We start from the raw sequence: 20,569 nt of genomic DNA on the forward strand, positions 1-20,569 counted from the left end.
AATGTTTTTTTAACATACGATTATTGTAATCAATAGAAATGTTACATTATATTCATGAAATAGAAGGTTCATTACTTTACAATCACAATTACCCTTTCTCATATTTTTGTCCCCATTTGCCCCCCACAACAGCCCCAACTTATTTTCCCTCTTCCTTATCCTATTTCAAACAAACAAATAAACATACATACAATGTAACAGATAAAAAGATAAGATATCATAAAATATGAAATATACATAGGACAACAAAAGAGATGACAAATAACAGTGTATCAAGAACAACAATCACACATTATATGGCTCTTGTTTCCATATCCAGGAGTTCTTTCATTTATTCTCATCTTGTATTGCCTTATGTATCTAGGTTGTGCCTTATTGTAATCCTCTGCTAGGAGTGTCCAAAGTCTATTTTAATTATGACAAATGAGGTAAAACATTAAGCCTATGTTCCTTTGTGTCTGGCTTAATTCACTTAATAACATTTTTTATAATTCTTTCCATTTCCTTACAAATGGGGTGATGTCATTTTTCTGATGGCAGCATGGAATTCTATTGTGTATAAATATCACATCTTGTTGACCCAATAAAGAACTGAGAGGCATCTAGCAAAGATTCCATATCTTTGCTTTGGCAAATGGATGATTTGGTAAATGGATGATTTGGCAAATGCCAATTAGTGGAATTGCTGGGTTATAAGGGAGCTCTATGTTTAGTCTTCTGCGGAACTGCCATAATGCTTTCCATAGTGGTTGAATGAGTTTGCACTCACACCAACACTGGAGTAGTGAAACCCCATGGCCACATCCCTGCCAGCAGCTGCTATTATTAGGTTTCTTGACAACAGCCAAGGAGTGAGGTGGTACCTCAGAGCTAATGTGATTTACACTGCTTTTATGGCCAGAGATGTCAAACATTTCTTTCTGAGTCTATAGGCCATTTTATTACTACTTCAGAGAAGGATGCTGCAAAAGAATTGCTTTTCTAATTGCTGTCTCAATCCTCCCATTGTTGGTATATAGGTTGGTGGTTGACTTTTGAGGGTTCATTTTATACCCTGCTACCTTGCAAAAGTATCAAATAAACATAAGCACCTTTGGAGTGCCATCTATAGGATTCTTTACATATAAAATCATGTCATCTGCAAGTGGGTAAATTTCACTTCCTATTTTCCTATTTAGACCATTTCATGCTTGCTTCTTGCTTTATGGCTCTGTGTAGGAATTCTAATACTATGTTAAAGAGGAGTGATGAGAGTGGGCCTCCTTGTCTCCTACCTGATTTCAGAGGAAATGGCTTTAACTTTTCTCCATTAAGTATTGCTAGTTATGGGTTTGTCATACACAGTCGTTATTATACTGAGAAATGTTCCATGGATTCCTGGTTTCTCCAGATCTTTTAGCAGAAAGCAGTGTTGGATCTTGTCAAATGACTTTTCGGGATCTATTGAAACACTATGAGATTCTTGTGCTTGTTACTGTTGATGCGATGAATTATATTAATTGACTTACATATATTGAACCAGCTTGGCATCTCTGTGATGAATCCTGTTTCATGATACTGTATAATTTTTTGATTAGTTGCTGAAGATGGTTGGCCAGTATTTTTTGAGCAATTTTACATCAATATTCATGACAGAAATAGGTCTATATTTCTCTTTCTGGTTTCTAGGTCTAATCTCTGTCTTATTTTGGGCTGAGTGTTATGGAGGCTTTGTAGAATGAGTTTGACAAAGAGCCTTCACTTTCAATTTTTTGAAGAGCATGCAGAGTATTGGTGTGAGCACTTCTTTGAAGACATTATAGAAGTGAGCTGTGAATTCATCTGGCCCTGGGCTTTTCATGGATGAGAGGGTTTTTATTGCCATTTTTATTTCAGTATTTTAAATAAGTCTGTTTAGTTGGATTATGTCTTCTTGGTTCAGTGTGGGTATGTTAATATTAGCTAGGAATTCATCCATTTCTTCTAGATTTTAAAATTCATTGGCATAAAGTTTTAAAAAGTATTCTCTTATGATGCTCTGGATCTTGGTAATTTCTGTCATGATATTTCCATTCTCATCTGTGAGCTTATGTGGTTGTGTTCCCTTCTTTTTTTTTTAGTAAGATTTAATATGAGTCTGTCAATTTTGTTAAATTTTTCAAAGAACTATCGCTTTGTATTGTTGATTCTTTCTATAGTTTTTTTGGACTCCAATTCATTTAATTCTGCTTTGATTTTTAATAATTTGCTTCGCTTTACTTGGAAAAGGGTTGCTTTATTGCTCTTTTTTCAAGAGTTTAAGGTGCGACATTAAATGGTTGGTTTGCGATTTTTCCAATTTGTTAATGTAGGCACTCAGAGCTATATTGAAGTACTGCCTTTGCTGGGTCCCTTTGTGTGTTCCTTTTTGTTAAATTCCAAAATGTATTGAATTTCTGCTCTGATCTTCTTGTTGACCCAATGGTAATTCAACAATGTGTTGTTCAATCTCCATGAGTTGCAGGGGTTTTCAGTGGTGCATATTCAGTTCTAATTGTATGCCCTTGTTTTCTGAGAGAATGTAGGGAATAATTTCAATTTTTCTGAAACCACACAGGATTGTTTTATGTCCTAAAATATGGTCTATTTGAAAAAATGTCCCACGTGCTGCTGAAAAAAACTATTCGGGTGTTGTTGTATGGAATAATCTGCTGATGTCTGTTAGATCTAGTTGGTCTATTCAATTTTTTATTTCTAAAATTTCTCTATTGAGATTTTTGCCTGGTTGATCTTTCCATAGGTGGGAATGGTATGTTAAAGTCACCAAGAATCCCTGTGTTTTGATCTATGTGTGGTTTTAGTAAAAGTAAAATTTGTTGATGAAGTGCTCTGTGATTAGGTGTGTAGATATTTAGGATGGTTATATCCACCTGGAGGAGAAATCCCTTTATTCGTACGTAATAACCTTTTTTGTCTCTTCTCACTAATTTTACTTTGAAGTTTATCTGATATGAGGATGTCAGCTCCAGTTGGTTTATGGCGGTTGTTTTCTTGATAGTTTTATTCAGCCTCTCACTCTCAATATAGGTTTGATTTTGGGGGGCAAGATATGACTCTTGAAGACAACAGAGAGATGAATCTTGCTTTTTGATCCAACTAGACTGCCTATGCTATTGATATTGACAGTTAGAAATGAAAAATAATTTCTAATTCCAGACATGTGCTTTAAATTACATGAGGGCTTGTGCCTTGTTAGTTCTTGGGGTAAATAGCTGGCATGAGTTTTAGGTGTCATTTCTTTGTCAGTACCATATTTGTGTTGGTTTTCAATGTGTAGAGCAACTTGGAGAATTTTGTCTAAGGCTAGACTGATTATTACATAATGTTGTAACATTTTCTTGGAATGGTATTTTTTAATCATTTCCTCAGGTACGAATTTGCGCTGAGCTGGCTATGGTATTCTTGGATGGTACATGTTTGTCCTTAGCATATGACATACATCCTCCCAAGCTTTTCTTGTTTGCATGATCTCTACTGATATATCTGTGGTTATTCTGACTTGTTTTCATTTATAGGTGATTGTTCTCTTATCCCTGTCCATTTCTAATATCCTTTCTTTGGATTCTGTATGGATTATAATGTGGCAGTTGGATGGGGCAGGTCTGATTGGGGTTCTAAAAGTTTCTTGTATCTGGATTTGCCTGTCCTTCTGGGAATTTGTGAAGTTCTCTGAGATGATTCCTTAAAGTATATTTCCAATTCAATTGATCTTTGTCTCCATGTCCTCCTCAATACTGATCAGCCTTAAATCAGGCTTCCTATTAGTATCTTGGAACTCCTGAAGAGAAATTTTGCATATTTGCTAGATCTGGTTTGACTCATTTTCTGCTTTTTACAATATCTAGATTATCTTCAACCCTGGAGATTCTCTCTTCTGCATTGCCTAACCTGCTATCAACACTTTCTGCATTGTTTTTCATCTCTCCTTCCAATTGGTCATTTTTAGTGCTTTGTATCTCTTGTTTTAGATTGTGTATGGACTCCTTTATTTCCTTCATTTTGATTTGAGTGATCTCTTTGAAATCCTTTAGCTCAGCAGCTGAACTCTCAGTAGACATTTGTTGGGGTTCACAAAGTTTTTCGTTCGTTGATTCTATGACTTCAAAATTATTCTTTGTCTGGCTTCCTCACCTTCATGTATATCATTCTTAATGACTTCCGCACATTTAGGTATATCCTCCTTAATGGCTTCCTCATGTTCTTGTATATTCTTCTCTTCAGCTTTCTCACATTTTCATATGGCTTCCTCTATTCACGTATACTTTTCTGTATTTTTTCTAACAGTTCATTAATAATGTTTATCAATCTCATTTGTATAGCATTTACAGAACTTTCGTCTATGTTTGCCATCGACTTCTCTATTTCCTGATTATATTGGGTGGGATATTTTGCCATTTTCTTTGATTTTCTTATTCTGCCCATTTGAACATGGAACAATGTTAAAACCACACAAGATTACTGTTTTGGGAGATAACCAATCTAGAGCTCTTTAGCTGGCCAGAAAATACAAGTTCACAATTTTAGATGGGTATTTTCTCCCTCCTCTCTCCTCTCTCTCTCTCTCTCTCTCTCTCTCTCTCTCTCTCTCTCTCTCTCTCTCTCTCTGTGTCTCTGTGTCTCTGTCTCTCTCTCTGTGTCTCTCTCTCTCTCTCTCTGTCTCTCTCTCTTTCTCCACTAACAAAAAATATAACACCACCACTGAGCACAGTTTTAAGACTACAAAACCCACAATCCAATCTTTATGATATTTAAGTCACTCTGGACCTACAGTATAATTGAACCCATACATATACAGTCTTGGTCAACAACAACCAACTGTACATCCATGCATTATAAAAATTGAAGAAGGAGCAAATGAAATTTCAAATGTTGTTCACAAATGTATTTCATATATAGCAGCACTGGGGATCACAGTGGAAGAAGTAAGAGCACTGATGCCTAAGAACTAGTTAGAATTGTTAAGGTCAGGTTGCAAGCTGCTGGAAAATAGGAATTCCTTCTGGGCAATAAATTTCCTGAATTGTAACAGAGTTGTTATGTATCCCAGAATAGAAAATTGAATCATATAAGGATGTCATCATATAAGGATGTCTCACTTTATCTTCCAATTTGAGTCCAGAATTGTTCATTTTAATGAAAAAAAGCAAAGTTATGTCCTAACATTCTCATATCCTAAATACAAAATGAATGTTGTTTGAAATCTCACAATTATATAAACACACCTAGAGGAGGCAAAACAAATATTTTTGAGTAGCCAATTTCTCTTTAAAGAAGTGACACTGCTCTGCTTTCCTGTGTTATTTCCTCAGATACCAAAAATGTCCTTCCCATCTTTTCAATTTTAATTAGAACTCTATGTAATTTGACTAAATATTGTGGCCATAATATCTATTTGCAGTATACATGTCACTCTCCTAATTACTCACACTGACACTGATTTTTTTAATAATGTTTCCAACTACATTCGTTGTATTTGCTATTGAAATGTCTAAGTGCTTCAAAAAGCAGAGATATTAAAATTCACATTTTCTTTCTCTATAGTTTGATTATCTTGACAGTTCCAGGATTGAGCTTAGGGACTAAACACTACACTTGTTTTCTTTTATGAAGCATAGAACACTACAACTTTAGCCAGAGCACCTCTTCTGGCTTTTCCTATGTATATGATACCAAGAAATCAAATCCTGCTTTCGTGAAATTGCTCTTCAACTAGTCCAAACTCCTGACCCCACATTTTCGGTATCACTGGAATAGCAAGTTTTCAGTTTCCAAAGCATTATATGTTGGTTTGTGTAACCATTAAATGTAGAAATTTGAGAGCAGGCAAACCCTAACACAAATACAATTCTGTACATTTTAATATTCCCCACAATTCTTTTTACTTACATGAAAATCAATGAAAAGAATTGAAATTTGTTTGTTGTAATCAATTATCCTGTTAGAAAATATTATAGTAGGAAAATAATCTTGTAAGTCAATTTGGGGTACATATTTCTAAGTTATTATTTTGTGTGTGGATACTACTTTGAGGAATCATATTGTATTCCTTAGTTCTTTCTTTTAAATTCCAAAGGTGCCGGGGCCTACTGGCAGCAAATTGGGGTTCCTGAAATAGAGGGCAGGGACTGGAAAAAATAGAAGAGAGACAAACACATGGGGTCCGGGAGGTCTCCAGCCCAGGTACAGACTGCAGCCCAGTTTATTCTCAACTCCAGGCTTATATCCCTTCTTGAAACCAGGGAACTTCTAGGTGTTACATTCATATGGTAAATCTCAGGTCTTTTAAACAGAATAAGGCCAGAAAACAATAAGCCAATAAAGCAATTGTCTGATGCAAATCAAGGTACAGTTTGATTCCATTCTGGCTCCCAACATATCCCCCGTTTTTATTTTAAAAGAAACACATGTGCAATTTGTACTCTTTCCAATACGTCTAATTTTTCCTGTCTCACTTTCCAAAAATGACTCTGGTTCCTTCATCTAAAGGGGATTGATGGGTGGAGATTCAGCTTCTGTGACTTCTTCAAGCTGACTCCGGGGCGTTGTCTCTGTGCTTCACCAGGGACCTTAAGAAGCCTACCCTGTTTTATCAAGGGGTTGCAAGGATTAGATATAAGGAACAATAATTTGCTCCAAACTAGAGATCATAGTTAACATTTAACAACTGCATAAACCATCTTTGGCTACAATAATGTAGCTTACTTAGCACCCATTTGCAAAGGCATTTTCTTGATTGTCTGGGAAACTAAATCTCTGCAACCTTAACAATGCTTCAGTTGTCAGATCTAAACAGATAATAGAGACACAAGCCCCAGATCCACAAACTTTCCTGAAGTTGTGGCTGGTGTCAAATAAAAAATTCACTCATTTAAACTACCCGCTATCACAGAGCATTGACAAGTTCCTGCCCAGTTATGAAAGGCACGGGCATTAGTAAGGCATGCTTACAAACTATTCTATGACCTCCATTTGCTGCTTGGCTTAGTCCCCCAGAAGGGAGAAGGCCTTGATCAAGCAGCTGCTTAGTAACTTCAGCACTAGAACTAAACATATACACTCCCATTTTTTCCATGACATCACGACCCTATAAATTAATTGGCAGATGATCCAGGACAAGTGGCTGAAAATGACCTGAGTGCCCTTCCTCATCTCTCCAAGCAAGGATCGCACTGGTCTGCTGTGGATCAGTTGCATACCCAGTCCCCTGTAGGGAAGTCATAGAGGTTGTTAGGGGCCATTGGGTTGGCCAATGTTTTTTAGATATCACAGACACATCTGCTCTCGTGTCTAATATTCCTTTAAAGGGCTTTTCTTGTATGAATAAAGTCATCTCAGGCCTCTCTTGTTTTATGCTTTGTACCCAATAGATATCAGAGGATCTAAATCCTCTCTGTCCACGTGGGGAATTGGCAGTCTCCCCAGAAGGTAAAGGCACAAGCACTAACCTTGATTTCTTCAGTAAAATCCTGGTCAATTATGCCAGGGGTGTAATTTGTATCCCTTTAAGGGCTGAGCTACTTCACCCTAACATCAATCCAGCTACTCCTGGAGGAAGGGGGCCAAAGACCCCCGTGGGGAGAGCTTGTATCTCCATCTCTGGGGTCAATACTGAACAGGTAGAGGAACAGAGGTCCAATCCTGCGCTGCCTGGGGTGGCATGGAAGAGGCTGGAGACTGATTTAGGGGGGTTGTTAGAAGATGTACTGTGGCTGAGAAGAGGGAGGGACTGCCCCATAGTTTTGTGGGGCCAGGGGCTGGCCCCTTCTCCAGTATCCCCAAAACGGGCGGCCATGGCAATTTGTTGCTGACTTGCAATCTTTAGCTTAGTGTTTCCGTTTACCACAACATGGACATATGCCAGGTGATGTTTTTGTTCTAACTTGGCCTAGCGTGGGCATTGTGCCATCCAATGTCCTATTTGTCCACAAGAGAAGCAATGCCCTGTGGGTCTAGCAGCCCAAGAATGCCTCTGGCCTCTATATTTTATAAATTTAGTAACAGTCTTTCCTTGAGGAGCGGCGGTTAAAGTGAGGCCTTGTACATGGGAGGGTCATATATCAGCACACAGTGTAACATAATCTGTAATTCCTCCGTTATTCCTATGAGGTCTGACAGCCTCCCGACACGCGGCGTTGGCATTTTCATAGGCCATATGCCTTCCTTTCATCCTCATCTTGTACTAGGCGGTCTGCAGTCTCCATTAATTGAGACAAAAATTCTTGATAAGGTTCATCAGGCCTCTGTCTAATTTCAACTAGATTTTTAGTACGGTTAGAATTTGGTAATTTTTTCCAAGCCTCTTTTGCTGCTGCATTTATTTGTATATAGGCTTCCATTGCATAGCCCAATTGATCTTTGGTGTTTTTATAGGTGCCCTCTCCTAGCAACTGATCAAAAGTGTAAGACAGGTTCTCAGCCCTATTTGCTTCAATTTTAGCTCAACACTGTGCAGTGAACTCTGTTTCCCATAATAAGTACTCTCCCCCACTAAGGCACGCTCTGGCAAGCTGCTTCCAGTCATTTGGGCATAAAATGTCAGCACACACAGCCTCCAATGCTACTTGAGTAAAAGGGGCAGTTGGTCCATAATGGGAGCAGGCACTCTTTAAGTCCCATAATAGTTTAAAAGGAACAGGTTGATGGTATACTTGTTCATCATGATCAACTAAAACGGGGAAGCATCGAGGCCCTGAAATATCTTCCCTACTTTTAGCAACCTGAGCCAAGTTTAGTTGCAATGCACTGTGTGAAATTTATTACCACCTGAATTTGGAAAACTATTAATTTCCACCGGAATATAAAGAAGGCTTGAGCCTCTTTTAATAAAAAGGATAAAAAATTGAAATTAAATCATGTTTTGAGTTAAATATCAAATTTGATGTAGAAGTTATGTGGTATTAGTTTTTATTTTATTTCTTTTTCATATATTTTATTGTAATTAATAGAAGAGTTACATTATATTCATCAGATACATGGTACATTACTTCACAAAATTGATACACTTTCTCATGTCATGGTCCCTATTTCCCACCCCACTCTCCCCGCTCATCTTGATTTCCCCCTTTCCCTATCCTGTTTCAAATAACCAATTAAGGCTATATAAAATATGTCAGATAACAAGGTGAAATATTGTAATCATATGAGATTACCAAGGAAGAGCAAAAGAGCTGAGAGATAACATAGTACATTAAGGACAACAATCACTCATTATATGGCTTTTGTTTCTATTCTGGAGGTCATTACATTTAACATAATAATATATGGCCTTATGTCTCTATATTTTGTTCTATTGTAAATCTCTGCTAGGAGAGCCAAAGGTTTCTACTGAGTATGACAAATGAGGGTATTTTTATTTTATTTCTAAATATACTTATATTTTGAACACAATCCTACTCTCCTTGAGTAATACAGAAAATTTCACCTCATTTAATCTGCAAACTAAATTTACTATATTTCTAATATTAACTCATTAAATGAAAATTACTCTAAATGATTGAGAAATGAAAGTATTTTAAGGATGTGTGGATTGGGCCAGGAAGGTGGCCTTGTGATAGAGTGATACCAATGCATGCACACAGCACTGCCTCTATTAGTTGGAACAATATACCCAGAAATAGCTAGAAGTGGTGCTTTGGTTCAAATGTCAGAACTGTGATCCTTTACAAGGCCCACAGTTGAAATGTCCAGGAACTGAAATAAATCCGTGGGGTGGACAAAAATGTGACTAAGAATGAAAAATGTGACTGCATAATATGAATAATATGAATATGCATAATATTCTACTTGGTTTTTGGATTACAAAAATGAAAGTGTGTAGTATCTGGCTTTGCTCCTTGATTCTCTACAAGATTTTTCTTTCTTCCCACAAAACTTGTGGATACTAACCTGCCTGTCAGAATGGAAGAAGGTACCTATGTTTCAAATTTCACTTATACAAAGCACTTTAATTTCAATAATTATTTTTTCCATTTGGGAAAAATGTACTGTATATTTTCAAGAGCTCTCAAAGGAAAGTATGTTTCATAGAAAGAGCATCTGAAATTTAAATGTTTCTGATAATGAATTTGAATTTCATATGCGAATTTGGAAAGTGAACAAAGCAAGTAAACTGTGAACTTTTATGATGAAATAAGTTAAATATGTGAAAAATTTCCTAAAATATTGGAATATGAATTACCTATTAGGACTTAGTGTACCTCAGAAATGAATTTTCTAGTACTATTCTATGTCTTGCTCATTTTTTTCAGTGCTATTCTTTGTCCTGGTTTGTTCTTATCATTACAGGGATTCTCAAGTTATGCAGAAGTTTAAAATGGAATAATAGTTAATGTTGTGTATTTGCCTACTTTTTATACTATTTCATTAGAGTCTCTTTTTAGAAGAACCTGTGGATCCTGAAAAGTTATTATAGTGACCCTATGACTCACAAGATTAGGTCCTGCTGGTTCCCCTATCATCTGATGAAATTCAAAAAGTGAATAATATGTCACCTGAAAATGGTGGTTTGTCACAATTTCTTAAGTTTGTGATGCAATTGGTATATTATTTAAAGTTGTAGTAAACAGGAGTAAAATAAGTGTGAAAATTTCCAGACAGGAAGAGCAAATACAGTGCTTCATGAGAGTCTTTGGGGTTACTTCAATAAGTCATATATATATATATATATGTATATATATTTGCATTTCCAGTTCCATGTATTAAGTGTGGAAAATATGTATAATATAAAGAAAATAGAAAACACAATATTAATCAGTAGCTTTATAAATGATAGTGTATCACCTCATGACAGTAAAACTTATGAATATGCTTCTCAGTACATACATGACCTTGCCATAAAACTAAAAATTGCTGATAGGTATTTGCAAATCATAAAATCTTAAAAGAACATGCCATTTGTTTTTCTGTTTTGCTTTGTTTTTGCCAGTCCTGGACTTTGAACTCAGGGCCTGAGCATTGTCCTTGGACTTTTTCAAGGCTAGAGCTGTATCACTTGAACCACAAAACCATTTCTGGTTTTTGCTATGTATTTGGTACTGAGGAATTGAACCCAGGTCTTCATGCATGCTAGGCAAGCATTGTACCACTAGGCTAAACTCCCAGCTCAGAATATGAAATTTTTAATGGTACTGAAAGTTTGTTAATATGTCAACTGAATAGCCCTTATTGTGCTTCCTAGGAATTCTGCATGAGACATTTTTCTATTCAGAGTAATAAAGTTTAAGTGGACTGTTCATCTTCTTCATGCCAAATGTGTATACTAGATCTATTGATATTTCCAAATGTAGTCCTCTGTGATCAGTCCTAATATCACTAAGTCTGATCTGCTGAATTGTAAATTGGATACAGGATACACAGTCACCACATTTGAGGGGCCATATTTTGAGCCCCATATTTTTCTTCCCTGGAAAAGTCTGTCAGTATTCTGGGGGAAATTATTTTCCCTTTTGTAATGCATGTGAAAAATAATGAAAATCTTGCCTGAGAAATAAAATGAGTTTGTATATTGGTGAAATGGCAAGGTGAAAGGTACTCACATGAATGAAATATTCTTCTCAGCATTGATTGTTTTGCCATTGTGGAAGTCAACATAAAACCATACATTATGAAATGACTGAAAAACACACTACCTTCAAAATGGAACTATAAAAGTTTATGTTAGATAAGCAGAATGTGTTTAATCATAGGCTAGGAGGAATCTCATCATCCTTCATAAAGACCAATACCTAGAGTAAATTTGAATTGATATCAGTGGGTGAAGGTAACCATGTGCACAAGCAGTTGAACATGTAAATAAACCTACTCTAGTAGTTGAATCAAGTACTCATTCTTGGCAGAAACATTTACTCTCAGACCCATCTCTAAATTGTCCTGCTATGTACAAAAACAAACAAACAAAACCAAAACAAATAAAAACAAAACAAATAATCACAGCCTTATCCTTCAGGATGTGAATTGACAGGAATTGGAATAGATGTGGAGTTTGTACTAGGCCAACACATGTTGAAACCCATAAAAAATGTCAAGGAATAAAGAGAGAACTGATACAATATTTTTATAGTCATCCAATAATCAAAGCTATTTTCAAATTATATTAAGTATTCACAACATGCTAAGGGCCATTTAAAATTTTCACACCTATTCCACGTATAAGTATATTGTTGTATGACTCCATGCATTTAAGTAATTGTTCCGAAGGTGATGGTATATTTAGGTTGATATATAATCCCTCTTACTGACCCATCATACATTTGGAATTTATTTTCTGTTCAGAAGAGGAGTAGCTGGAACTCTTCCTCTAATACATATTTACACAGGTATGCATACTGGCCATTATGATAATGTATTCAATGAATTCAATATTCTGCAGTGTAAATCAATTGCATTGACATTTTATCTTCTTGGTTTTTATTTATAAATTACATCTTACTGAATGATAACTTCATTGTCATGGTTGACTTCATAATTTAATCTGTAAGTGTTTTCAACAGAACATCAGTTTGCTAAAGAGAGTTAGTCTAAACTTCCTGTAAGGAATTCAGTTAATTAATACATTTCTATAGATTATTGGTAGTACTCTTAATGTGAAACTCAGATCTGAAGATCAAGGTTCAAAGCCAGCCTGGGCCCCAAATAATCTGAGACTCTTCTCTCCAATACTCTCTAGAAAATGGGAAGTGGAGCTTGGCTCAATGGTAGGGTGGGAGCCATGAGCTGAAGAGTGTAGGGACAACATCCAGGCACAGGGATAAAATGACCCCTCCTGACTAAAGAACCCTTATTCTTTATGAAGATGGAACAATGGCTTTTGTGTAAATTGTATGATACTCAAGCAGAATATATTCAGCATATATTAGGTGACATTTTGAGCAACATCTTGTACAGAAAATTTTTCACATAATTCTAGGAAGTAGGCTTTCTTCCATTCTTTTTTTGGCCCCCTTGTCAAAATTAGGTAGCCATAGGTCTGTGGTTTAATATCTGGGTCCTCAGTTCTATTCCATTGGTCTTCAGGCCTGTTCTTGTGCCAGTACCAACGTGTTTTGAGAATTATAGCTCTGTAATAGAGTCTAAAGTTTGGAAATGAAACTCCTCCAGCGCTGTTCTTTCTGATAAGAAGTGTTTTTGCTATACGGGGTCTTTTATTATTGCATATGAAATTTTGAGTTGCCTCTTCTATTTCTTTAAAGAATGCCATAAGGATATTGATGGGTATTGCGTTGAATTTGTAGATAGCCCTTGGCAAGATTGCCATTTTCACAATGTTGATTCTTCCAATCCAGGAATATGGGAGATTTTTCCATTTCCTTAGTTCTGCTTCAATTTCCTTTTTTAGGGTTTTAAAGTTTTCATCAAAAAGGTCCTTTAAATTCTTAGTTAAGCTAATTCTTAGGTACTTTACATTCTTTGAGACTATTGTGAAAGGAGTTTCTTTCCTGATTATTGCCTCGTTCCTCTCACTGTTGGCGTAAGGAAGGCAGTTGATTTTGAGGGTTGATTTTATAGCCTGCTACACTTCCAAAGTTTTGAGTCAACTCAAGGAGCTTGGGAGTAGAGTCTATAGGATTCTTTAAATACAGAATCATATCATCTGCAAAGAGGGATCGTTTTATTTCCTCTTTCCCTACTTGGATCCCATTTATGCTTGCTTCTTGCCTTATTGCCCTGGCTAGGAATTCTAGTACTATGTTAAATAGGAGTGGAGAGAGTGGGCATCCTTCTCTCGTTCCTGATTTTAGAGGGAATGGCTTTAGATTTTCACCATTAAGTGTAACAGTAGCAGTGGGCTTCTCCTACACACCTTTATTACAGTGAGGAATGTTCCATGGATTCCTAGTTTCTCCAGAGCTTTTAACATAAAGGAGTGTTGGATCTTGTCAAATGCCTTTTCCGCGTCTATTGAGACAATCATGTGATTATTGTCCTTTCTCCTGTTGATGTGTTGAATTATGTTAATTGATTTGCATATGTTGAACCAGGCTTGACTCCCTGTGATGAATCCAGTTTGATCATAGTGTATAATTTTTTTGATGAGTTGTTGTAGACGGTTGGCCAGTATTTTGTTGAGAAGTTTTGCATCGATGTTCATCAAAGAAATAGGTCTATAGTTCTCTTTCTTTGATGAATCTTTTTCTGGTTTGGGGATGAGGGTTATACTGGCTTCATAGAAAGAGTTTGGTAAAGAACCTTCATTTTCAATTTTCGTAGAAGAGCTTGAGGAGTATTGGTGTGAGCTCTGCTTTGAAGACCTTATAGTATTCAGCTGTGAATCCATTTGGCCCTGGGATTTTCTTAGGTGGAAGTTCTCTAATTGCCATTTCTATTTCAGAACTTGAAATAGGCCTGTTGAGTTGGCTTAGTCCTTCTTGGTTCAGTGTGGGTATTTAATATTGCCTAGGAATTCATCCATTTCATCTAGATTCTCAAATTTGTTGGTGTAAGGTTTGAGAAGTATTCCTTCATGATATTCTGGATCTTGGTATATTCTGTCGTGATATTACCATTTTCATCTGCGATTTTGTTTATTTCGATATGCTCTCTTCTTTTTTTGGTAAGATTTGCTAAGGGCTTGTCAATTTTGTTAATTCTATCAAAGAACCAACTCCTTGTTTTGTTGATTCATTATATAGTTTTTTTGGATTCCAAATTATTTAATTCTGCTTTGATTTTAATAATTTGCTTTCTTCTACTGGAATTACGGTTGGTTTGTTGCTCTTTTTCCAGGAGCATAAGGTGAGACATTAACTTGTTGGTTTGCAATTTTTCCAAGTTGTTGTTGTAGGCACTCAGCACTATAAATTTTCCTCTGAGTACTGCCTTTGCTGTGTCCCAAAGGAGTTGGTATTTTCTGTGCTCCTTACTGTTAAATTTCATAAACTGTTGGACATCTGTTCTGATCTCTTTGATGACCCATTGGTGATTCAACAATGTGTTGTTCAGTCTCCATGAGTTACAGGGTCTTCGTTGGTGGAGATGTGTGTTCAGTTCCAATTTGATGCCTTTGTGGTCTGAGAGTGTGCATGGAATAATTTCAGTGTTTCTGAATCAGTCCATGTTTGTTTTATGGCCTAAGATGTGATCTATTTTGGAAAATGTTCCATGTGCTGCTGAGAAAAACGTATATTGTGTTGTTGCTGGGTGGAATATTCTGCAGATGTCTGTTAGATCTAGTTGGTCTATATAGTTGTTCAATTCTAAGGTTTCTCTGTTGAGTTTTTGCCTTGTTGACCTGTCCATAGGTGAGAGTGGTGTGTTGAAATCACTGACAATCACTGTATTTTGATCTATGTATGGTTTCAGTGTAAGTAAAGTTTCCTTGATGAAGTTTGGAGCTCCGGGATTGGGTGTGTAAATATTTAGGATCGTTATGTCTTCCTGGAGGAAAGATCCCTTTAGTAGTATGTAGTAACCTTCTTTATCTTTTCTTACTAATTTTAGTTTGAAGTCCATTTATGTTATATGAGGATGGCAACTACGGCCTCTTTATGGGGGCCGTTAGCTTGATAGAATTTATTCCAACTTCTCACTTTCAAAAGATGATGTTTTTTTTTAGGTAAGATGTGTCTTTTTAAGACAGCAGAACGATGGCTCTTGCTTTTTGATCCAACTAGACAGCTTATGCCATTTAATTGGAGATATAAGTCCATTGATATTGAGAGTAAGGATTGAGAGATATTTATTAGGTCCTACCATTTTTAAAAGCTTTTATTAGTGCCTGTGTCATGACAGTTCTTATGGTATGCTGTTTAGGTGTCATTTCTTTCCCTTATTGCGTTTATTTTGGTTTTCTATGTATAGAACATCTTTGAGAATTCTCTGTAGTGTTGGTTTTGTTGCGACATATTGTTGCGGCTTTTCCCTGGAATGGAATGTTTTTATTGTTCCCTCAGTTATGAATGAGAGCTTAGCTGGATACAGTATTCTTGGTTGGTAGTTATTTGACTTAATGGCATGACTTATATGCTTCTAGTCACTTCTTGCTTGCATGGTCTCTGCTGAGAATCTGGTGTTATTCTGACTGGTTTTCCTTTATAGGTTACTGATCTCTTTTCCCTGGCTGCCTTAGGATCCTTTCTTTGGTTGCTATTGATACAGGTCCGATTATGATGTGGCTGTGTGATGTTCTTTTCTGGTCAGGTCTGTTTGGGGTTCTAAAAGCTTCTTGTATCTGGATGGGCCTGCCCTTCTGGTATTTGGGAAATTCTCTGAGATGATTCCCTGAAGTATATTTCCAATACCATTGACCTCTCTCTCCACGCCCTCCTCAATACCAATTAGCCTTAAATTAGGCTTCCTAATTCTATCTTGGACCTCCTGAAGCACTCTCCCATTTTTCCTAGATTTTGATTGACTCATTTTCTGTTCTTTCTCTATAATAACTAAATTATCTTCAGCCCCGGAAATTCTCTCCTCTGCATTGTCTAACCTGCTATCAAAGCTATCTACTTTATTTTTCATCTCCCTTGCTTCTAATTGCTCATTTTTCATGCCTTGCATCTCTTCTTTTAGATCATGTATGGATTTCTTCAGCTCCTTGATTTCCATTTGATTCGTTAGCTCAGTAGCTTTATTTTCTTTGAACATTTGCTGGAGTTCGGTCACCCTTTTATTTGTGGATTCTATGAATTCATCCATCTTTCTTTGAAAAACCTTTATTATGGCCTCCTTTATGGGTTCTTCTTTTTCTCTTATCACCTTGTTTATGGTTTCCTCTTGTTCAGCTATGGCTTCCTCCCTTATCTCTTTCTTTATAGTTTCACATTTTTCATTCATCCAATGTCTATTATCTTTAAGTCCCTCTGAGCTAGAGAATAATTAAACACCTAGATATGCAGTATTGCTCAACAGCCATCAAGTGTAGATCCATGAGGTATAGGGGTTGAAAGACGAACAGAGGTCCAGAGGTAGAAAAATAGATTGAGAGAGGTCAGGGGAGGTACAAGGGGATTAATGTAGCAGTGTAAGAATATTGTAGTAATGAAGAATAGGTATAGCGTAAGCGTAACTGACCTAAGTTAGTAAGTAGGTAGCGTATTTGAGTACAAAGTTTGGAAAGTATTAGAATAAAACTTATGTGTTGCTGCACAACTACCTCTTAGCCCAACCAGTGGCCTCACAGTGGACCATGGGATGGATCTGCAAGCTTCCATCTGAGCGCGGTTGGCAGATTTTTTCCTGTGCTGCTTCCAGGGTCGGCCCCAAGCCAAGGGTCTGGGGATTGAGAGTTTCCAGGGGCTCTCAGGAAGACCAGCAGGAAACCCCTCTGTTCCCAGGGGCGGGGCCCAGCTAAGGACGTGGCTCCAAGTGCGGAGCCGCCCCTTTTTGATTCTCAGAAGGGGAGCTTGTCTGCTGGTGGGTCCTTCAGATCCCTGCTGTGTTTCTACTGCTTTGTCAGAGTCTGTGACTGTGGGGGGCCCCTTGCTGCTGTCTTGCTCAGGATTCCCAGCTGGAGGATGCCCCGCTCAAGAATTGAGGGGGGGAAGATGCTGGCTCCTATTTTCCTGTACCCTCTACCTGCTGTTTAACGCAGAGTCCCAGCGCCCTCCACTCTCCACATCCAGTGGCCTGGGAGAGGAGCCTGGTGGGCGGGTGGGAGCTGGGACAGCTCCGCCTCCCCTGGTGGGGTGCTGAGTCTTAGGGTCCACTTGCTTGTCAGTCTCCAGTCAGAGGGTTGGGGGTTGAGCCCATTGGGTGAGTGGGAGTTGGGACAGCCCTGCCTCCCTAGGTGGGGTGCTGGGTCTTCGGTAGCCTGCCTGTCAATCTCCAGTCAATGGTCTGAGGGAGGGGACTGTTGAGCGAAGGGACAGGATTCTAAATTCCTTGCCCCCCTGCTCCTGCTAGTCTTTCTGGAGTGGGGCGGAGGGGTGTGAGTTAAGTTCTATTGCTTGGCACCCGCTCTGCTTTCCCAATGTGTTTGGGGACGCGCTGGGGACGCGCTGTATTACTCACGCCTCTGCGTCTGTCTGCGGGTGTTCCACAGTGGTGGGGAGTCTTTCACTCTCCTCAGGTCTCTGCTGCCGCCTGTGTTCAGCGTCTGGGTTCCACTGCTTGCTGTTCTGGTTTGGTGTCTGGGTTCCTCTGCTTCCGCCATTCGCTGGCCCGGTTCTCTGCTGGTTTCTGCAGCAGTTGGGTTCGTGGCCTGGTGCCCTCCACTGCTGCCACTTTTTGTGGCTTGAAGCCAGCGCTCGCTGCCGCTTTTCCAGCGTTGAGCTGTCACCACCTGTCGCTTTTCTTTACATTCCTTCTATGACAAGGGATGTCAAGCATTTCATCAAGACTCTATAGGCCACTCTGATTTCCTCTTCAGATAAGTCTCTCGAAGTCTATAGCCCATATTTTAATGTATGGGTTTGAAGATTTGTTTGAAGAGATTCAAGTTTTTAGCTGTGGATATATTGTAGATATAAAATCTTCATTATATGTCTAAGGAGATCTACTGCCAATCTGTGAGCTTTCTACTTAACTTGCTAGAAATATCCTTTGCCATACTGAACCTCTGTAGTTTAGTGTAGTCCTATTATTTCAAAATTCCTTTAATTTGTTGTTTTTCTGGGTGTTTATTAAAAAGCTTCAACCTGTACCAAGGTGAACTACTGCATCTCCCAATCCTCCCTGTAAACTTTCCAGGGTATCTGCTTTTAACTCAAGATCTTTGATCCATTTGGAAATAATTCGGTTGCAGAGTGACATAGAAGGATCCAACTTTAGTTTTCTGCAGCTGCTAACCCAATTTTGCTAGCACCTATTATTGAAGATACTGTCTTTCTTCCACCCTATTTTTCTGGCTCCCTTATCAAGCTGGAATAGATTTCTTGGTCTTCAGTTCTACTTCATTGATCCTCAGGGCTATTCTTGTGGCAGTACCAAGGTGTTTTGGTTACTATGGCTCTATAATAGAGTCTAAAATTCATTTTTGATATTGCTGCAGTACTAATTTTGCTAAGAAATGATTTTTCCATACAGGGTGTTTTATTATTCCATATGAAATTTTGGATTGTTTCTTATATTTACTTAAAAAATGACATTGGGTTATTGTTGGGTATTGCATTGAATTTGTAGATAGCTATTGGCAATATTTCCATTTACATGATGGTAATTCTTCAAGTCCAGGAACATGGGAAATTTTTCCACTTTCTCATTTCTCCTTTAATATCCTATTTCAGGTTTTTATGGTTTTCGTCATGAATGGTTCTTTCTATTCTTAATTAAATTAATTCCAAAAACGTTATTTTCTTTGGGATATTGTAAAAGGTGTTGCTTTCCTCATTGTTGCCTTGCTCCTCTCATTTGCATGCAGGAAAGCAGTGGATTTTATAGGGTTAATTTTTTTAACCTACTCCCTGGCATAGGTTTGAATCAGCTGAAGCAACTTGGCAGTTGAATCTATAGGTATTTTCAAATACAGAATCATGTCATCTGCAAAAGAATGTTTCACTTCTTCTTTTCCTATTTGGATCACTTGGGATCCCTTTTATGCTTGCTTCTTGCCTTATTTATCTGACTAGAAATTCTAATACTATATTAAAGAGGAGGGGAGAGAGTGGTCATCTTGTCTCCTTCGTCATCTTAGAGAATATGTCTTTAGAATTTTGCCATTTAGAATAATACTAGCTGTAAGTTTGTCATACACAGACTTCAGTAAACTGAGGAATGTTCAATGAATTCCTAGTTTCTCCAGAGCTTTTATCATAAAGGGGTTTTGGATCTTGTCAAATGCCTTTTCTTCATCTATTGAGACACTCATTGTTCTTGCCCTTGCTCCTGTCATTGTGATGATTTATATTAAATTAATTACATATATTGAACCAACTTTGCCTCCCTGAGATGAATCCTGTTTGATTATAGTGTATAATTTTTTGGTAAGTTGCTAAATATGGTTGGCCAGTATTTTGTTGAGAAGCTTTACATCAATAATCTTCACAGAAATGGGTGTATAGTTCTCTTTCTTTGATGAGTCTCTCTCTGGTTTTGGGATGAGGGTTATGGTGGCTTTGTAGAATGAGTTTGGCAAAAAGCTTTCGATTTCACTGAATAGTTTAAGGAGTCCTCATGTAAGCTAGTTTTCAAGGCTTTATCCAATTCAGCTATGAGTGTATCAGGTTGAGACTTTCTTTGGTTGGGAGGTCTCCTATTGTCATTGTTCTTTCAGTACTTGAAATTGGTTTGCTTAGGTGGATTAGGTCTTCTTGGTTCTGTTTGGGTGTGTAATATTGACTAAAATTTTATGCATCTCTTCTAGATTCTTAAATTTTGGCATAAATGTTTGAAAAGTATTCCCTTATGATGGTAATTCTGTCATATTACCATTCCCATCTGTGACTTTGTTTATTGGGTGTGTTCCCTTCTTTTTTTGGTAAGACTTGCTAAGGGTCTGTCGATTTTATTAATATTTTCAAAAAACAAACTCCTTGTTTTGTTGATTGTTTCTATAGTTTTTTATCTTTAATTCATTTAATTCTGCTTTGGTTTTAATGATTTACTTCCTTCTATTGGAATTAGGAGTGATTTCTTGCTGTTTTTCAAAGAGCTTAAGATGAACCATTAAATTGTTGGT

Source organism: Megascapheus bottae, chromosome Y (assembly GCF_031878675.1).
Source record: "Megascapheus bottae isolate mThoBot1 chromosome Y, mThoBot2.hap1, whole genome shotgun sequence".
Taxonomy (NCBI): Eukaryota; Metazoa; Chordata; class Mammalia; order Rodentia; family Geomyidae; genus Megascapheus; species Megascapheus bottae.